General features: G+C 42.2%; 1 long non-coding RNA gene across 3 annotated transcripts; it reads right to left on the reverse strand.

Annotated features, from left to right (window-relative positions):
- Positions 1-942: 942 nt before the first annotated feature.
- LOC134461531 (uncharacterized) lies at positions 943-5372 on the reverse strand. 3 transcript variants are annotated; one of them, XR_010037324.1, is made up of 5 exons: positions 4017-5372; positions 2472-2561; positions 2269-2366; positions 1969-2062; positions 1477-1518 (listed from the first exon to the last, which is right to left on the reverse strand). It is a non-coding gene; the product is annotated as an uncharacterized LOC134461531 (long non-coding RNA). The 3 variants fall into 3 exon arrangements; XR_010037323.1 differs by lacking the exon at positions 1477-1518 and adding an exon at positions 943-1336 and having other exon boundaries at positions 2472-5372; XR_010037322.1 differs by having other exon boundaries at positions 2472-5372.
- Between the last annotated feature and the right edge of the window lie 606 nt (positions 5373-5978).

A 5978-nucleotide genomic window follows, 5' to 3' on the forward strand; every position in this document is an offset into this window, starting at 1 on the left:
AGCATGCATGATGTGAATTTATTGCTAAAATGAAAATGAATGAAATGAAAATGATTTTTTTAAATGCTTTTAATATCACACCAAACAATGTACACACACTTAGACAGGAACCGTGCATTTCATAAATATACATAATTTAAAACTACATACATACCCTGCAAACAATATACTCTAGGCTATATGCAGTGATGTATAGGCTACAGTAGCCTACTCAGGTCACAAATGTACAACTCAGAAACAAACACGCATCTCTCTCCCAAGCGGCGTTTCCGATTGTCTCCCACGTCCTAACACTGGCCGTCAGAGCAATGAAGAAATCTTAATACTCAACAATGCGATGCGACACAGAAAAGATGGGCGGCTCTCCGTGCATAGTGACTAAAAGTTAGCATCAACTTTGAAAAAGGGTCAAGTCACCATCAGAAGAAAACGGCCGTCTTGTAAAACATGTGTTTGAGTGAAACGGTAGACGGTAGGGACTTTGCGAGGCTATTTATTTAATGCCTACATATAACGTGACCCAAAATGTCTCTAAGCTGCACGTTGCAATATAGCCAAGTATTCGAGAAAACCTGATGCAGCCAGAGTCCAACAACTTCAATGCACCAGAAGTGAATTCGCCTTCTAGTTGGGTGCGTGCGTCACGTGTATTTAATAGAATATATGCGCATGTACAATACAGCTACCTTATTACCTGGAATATTTTTGAGGGCTGATATTACAAAAAGCTAGTAGGTAATTTTACTTTTCTTTTCTCTACCTACCATTCAACCATGAGTGGTTGGCTCTGTCCACCCACCAGTTTGAACTAAATAACTAAGATTTTTTTGTATTTTTTTTGGGGGGGGGGGGGGGGGAAAGGGGAAAATAAGTTCAAAAATGTAAATAATAATAATTAAAAAAAAACGGATTTCATAGGCCCCTACGACAGGTTAGGTTTGGGAAGGGCACAATTCATAAAACTCAGAAACATACAATGCTTTTCCAAAAAAAGGGTTCTATGTTCCCCGCTGCATCCAAGTAGACTGCTGCCACATTGCTAAGAGCAGGTTGTTATTACACCTCTGACAGGTTAGGTTTAAGGATAGTTTTAGTCAGGGCACATACAAAAATGGATTTGAGTAAAAGTTGTCAATTCATAGTAAATATGAAAGTAAGAGGAAAAATAGTACAGGTACAGCATTTTAGTGCAGACTATACAGGTATGTACAATATTATAAACATTGCTGTTGATTATGTTCTTCAGCCGCCAATCATGCCAGCAGGGTCTACTGAAGGTCTCTGGTCACTGCTTCCTCGTCATACTGCAACAGGCACTCAGTCTCACTTCTGGGAGCTGTAGAAACAACAAATAAATAAATACTTCGTCATGCACCTCATATCGACATAGCAAATATATCAATAAGCAAGACATATTGAGCCCAACAGGGATAATCTTACACTATATCAGTTTTCTGAGGTCTCTTGTAAGATTTCCCATCACCATCCTGCAGGACACTACCGTCTCCCTGCCAGGATCTGTAGGATGTAAGAAAATAAAATCAAAACATAGCAATGCACAGCATTGACAACTTATCTATAAAGTAGCACAAGTCATATTGACAATGTAGGACAGGGGTGGGGAACCTATGTCTCTAGGGCCGTTTGCGACCCTTGAGGCTGTTTTATCCGGCCCCCGATATAATTTTAATGCAATTCCATCTTCACATGAAATATGACATATTTTGTAAAGGAATCTTAGAAAATACATTAGCAATACAATTAAGTTATATTCAGGGAACCTGAAGAAGTTGGCGTTTGTTTAAATGTGGCTGCCTTCAATATAGGCCTAAAGTGAAAGGGAAAATCCTGGTTTGTGTTCATAGTACGGCCCTTGGAGGACTTTTATGGCCCCTCGGATGAATTTGAAGTGGCCATTCGAATGAGAAAGGTTCCCCAACCCTGACGTAGGCTATAGGTTAAGCTTACCCTCTTTCACGCTACTGTGCCCATTTCGGGTTGACCTCCACACGCGTCTGTAGCACAGCACACAGGATTGCAGGACACAGCATCCTGCAGGACACTGCAAAAAACAAGGGGAACGAATAAATGACCTGTCCAGTTCTATAAAAAAGAAAAGAAATTTGATGCAGTGCCAGAGCTGTGGTAAAAGTAACCTTGGTTGTATAATCTAGGACTAGGGTGTGTGTGAGTGTGTGGTAAATCCAGTGTTCACATTATTCAGATATGAGAATTAATTCATTAATTTTAACTGATATCACCACATACCGATATCAGTGCCATTTCACCCTGCCAAGACACTGGACCTTCTATGATCAGGGCGTCCTCGTCATACTGCAGCAGGCACCCTGTTGTTTCTACAGCTCCTAGAAGAGAGACAAATAAATTAAATACTTCGCCATGCATCTCATATTGACATAGCTAATGTATCAATGAGCAAGTCATATTGGTCACAAAGAAGTTAATCTTACATTCTTTCAGTCTTCTATGGCAAGACTGCTCCTCATAAGAGCTGTTAGGCCTTCAAGTGACTCGTCTTCGCCATATTATGAGACAGCAGCCTGTGAAAACATGGTAAACAGAATAACCCATTAACCTTGGGTCCTAATATAATACATGGACATAAACTAGCCTACATTATTTAGACAATGTCAGTAGACCTCCACGTGAAACAATAAGAAAAAGTGACCATGCATAATTTCAATTTCTTGAAGAGGCCAGCTACACTTATTTGTGCAACAAGTGCTGTTTTGAGGACCCATACGTTTTAAGGACATGCTGCCTACTGTTGCAAATGCCAGGGTATTTCACATTGATTTCGGGGTGGCGTGCTCTATGCCAGTGTTTCCCAACCTTTTTTTGTCTTAAGTACCCCCTAAGCCTTTTCTCATACCACAAGTACCCCCTGACTCATGCTTTATATCCCAATGTGACTATGCTCCATACATGTTTTCATTTTTCCAAGTACCCCCTGCAGGGTGCTCGCGTACCCCTAGTGGTACACGTACCCCTGGTTGGGAAAGACTGCTCTATGCAACACTTATTTGTGCAACAAGTGCTGTTTTGAGGGCCCATACTTTTTAAGGACAGGTTGCCTACTGTTGCAAATGCCAGGGTATTTCACATTGATTTCCAAACTATTTATTTCCTAACTACAGGGACGTTAGTCGATACATAGTAATGACGCTACGACCAAGCTACTAGGGAATGTAATTAAACTAGTCGCTTCGCTACTGCCCAGCACTGAAAACCAACATACCCAGACGGCACACCAATCTTGCCAACGTCGCCTAGATGCATTTTTGCCGCTGTAAAATACATTGGCAAGACGTCCAAGCGTTAGTTCATCAGCGAAATGCCGGGCAGACGTGAAAAATGAGCAGTGCCCAGCAACTAGTTGATGAGCTAACGCAATAGCATGCTAACGGTAGCCTTTGTCAATCTTAAGCGCTGGGAGATGGTCACTCCCATGTAAGATCACTCCCGGACGTGTAGTCCCAGGTGACCCTATCAATCCCAGGCGTTCTATCCCACCCGATTACATTTCTCGTATTATCATACACTACCACATACAAGCAATTTAGGGTTAGGTTTAGGATTAAGGTAAGGGTTAGGTTTAGGGTACGTAACAAAAAACTAACATCAAAAAGATAACTAGCTCGGTGGGCTCGATAGTCTGGCTAGTGGGAGCGAACCGACTGGGGATCGAACCGCGCTGGGAGCGACAAACTGGGAATCATCTTTAGGCAGGGGAAAGGCAATTGAGAACGAGCAATGTCAAACAACTTACCATCAACAAGTATACTTAACATATTCACCGTTTCACTACTGCATTTTGTCATTACGATGCTCGCAAGTTATCAGAATTGACTAGCGTACAGCAGCAACAAGAGTAGTCACATTCATTGAGGGGACTTGTGCTACAACTTAGCAATGGCGGATCTGTGTTCAGAGGAGCTATTCAATCGCTCTTGAGTACTGAAACTTTAAACCACAGTTGAGTAAAATTTACTTACATGTATGTGAAGCCCATTTTCCGTTGGTATGTGAGGAACTTTCCCCCATGTCGCCAAGAAACTTGTAACAGTGAAACCACACAGACAGCGCGTGGTTCTGTTCAGATAGGTCGGTGTTGTTGACCGCGGTAGATGGCTTCTTTGTGGCTTGTGTGTGGAATTCGCATTGTGCGAATTAGTTGTACTGCCACCTAAAGGCTTGGTGTAGAACTAATTTAACCAGAGACAGTCTGTTTTGAACTTCCTTGAACAATCCTTGCTTTAGTTCAGAATAATTTAAAAACCAGAGTGGCCAAGCACATTGATGTTTTTCCTCAAAAGCAGGGGTGAGGAACCTTTTTAATTCAAAGGGTCACTTCAAAATGTAGGCTATGTCCAAGAAAGATCATTCAGATGTTTCTATTCTGATTTCTATTCGGTTCATTTAAATGTTTATAGCACCGATCGGATTGTTCGATCAACTTCATTTCTGAGCTTATAGTATCATAATAAAATGTACTGACAGCAGAGCTGTGGCTAGAAGAAAGGTTTAATGCAGGGGTGGGGAACCTTTTTCATTCGAAGGGCCACTTCAAATTCCTACCATGGTCATAAAATCCTCCGGGGGCCGTACTATGAACACAAATCAGGATTTCCCCATGAAATTTAGGCATATATAGACACCTTTAGGCCTATATAGACATATAGACACCTTTAAAGGTAGACACATTTAAAACAGTCCCCACCTTTTCTAGGTCCCCTGAATATAGGCCTAACTTAATTGCATTGGAAATGTAATTTCTAAGATTCCTTTAGGCCTGCAAAATATGTCATAGGCCTATTTCATGTGAAGTTGCAAAACATTATAATGATATCAGGGGCCGGATAAAACGGCCTCAAGGGCCCTCGAGACATAGGTTCACTACCCCTGGTTTAATGGTTAGTGATTCTGAAAAACACCACTGGGCAGCGTGAACAAACATACATACAGACACACACACACACACACACACACACACACACACACACACACACACACACACACACACACACACACACACACACACACACACACACACACATTTTAGTAAAAGGCCAAAAAATGCCCTAGGGCCCCCAACAATCCCGTTGCCTAGGGACCCCAAAATCCTAGAAACAGGCCTGCCGACCCCCCACTCCCTCCCACCCACCTGACCTCACCCCACCCCACCCCACTTGAAATTGACTGTAGCAGCTCCCGACCTGATCACTGGCATTTACATATTAAAGGCTCTCCTAAGAAGGGGATGGGAGGGGGGCATGGGGGAGCCGCAAATGCTGTGGCTTGAGGTATGAGGCAGTTTAAGGTGCAAAACTCATCCACATATTCCTCTTTTCATGCAGTGAGTGCTACACACACACACACACACACACACACACACACACACACACACACACACACACACACACACACACACACACACACACACACACACACCGTTCACCAAGTTAATCTCTTAGCCTTACTAAATCGGTAAGGACTACCATACAAATGTTTGAATTGAACGACACAATCAAAGATTTTCTCAGTTCGAAATATATATCTGACGCAAACCCAAGTACAAAATCTCAAAGAGGAACTGCTGTAGATCCTTTTCAACTTTGTTTTTCTTACTTAAAAAATCCACCAACAGCAAAACATCAAAACCGTTGTCAAAGACACCAAATGGCACAGATATGTTTCTTATGTCTGTAGAAATTGCAGTTTTACCTCATTAACCTCTTCCAGCCTTGTACAAACTGTAGTTTCTGTGACATTTTTCACCAGCTCGTCTTCTTCTGTTCTGCGCATATGGCTTGCCACATACATGTGAGGAAGTCTGAGGTTTGAATGCACTTTGAAGCAGTATGCAATGACTGCATGTCTCTATGCTGGCCCATCAGTTGGTCTGAAACTGGCGTTGTGGAGTCAGCAATGTAGGCGATTGTGTCAATAGTATAAAA

This window comes from Engraulis encrasicolus, chromosome 13 (assembly GCF_034702125.1).
Source record: "Engraulis encrasicolus isolate BLACKSEA-1 chromosome 13, IST_EnEncr_1.0, whole genome shotgun sequence".
Taxonomy (NCBI): Eukaryota; Metazoa; Chordata; class Actinopteri; order Clupeiformes; family Engraulidae; genus Engraulis; species Engraulis encrasicolus.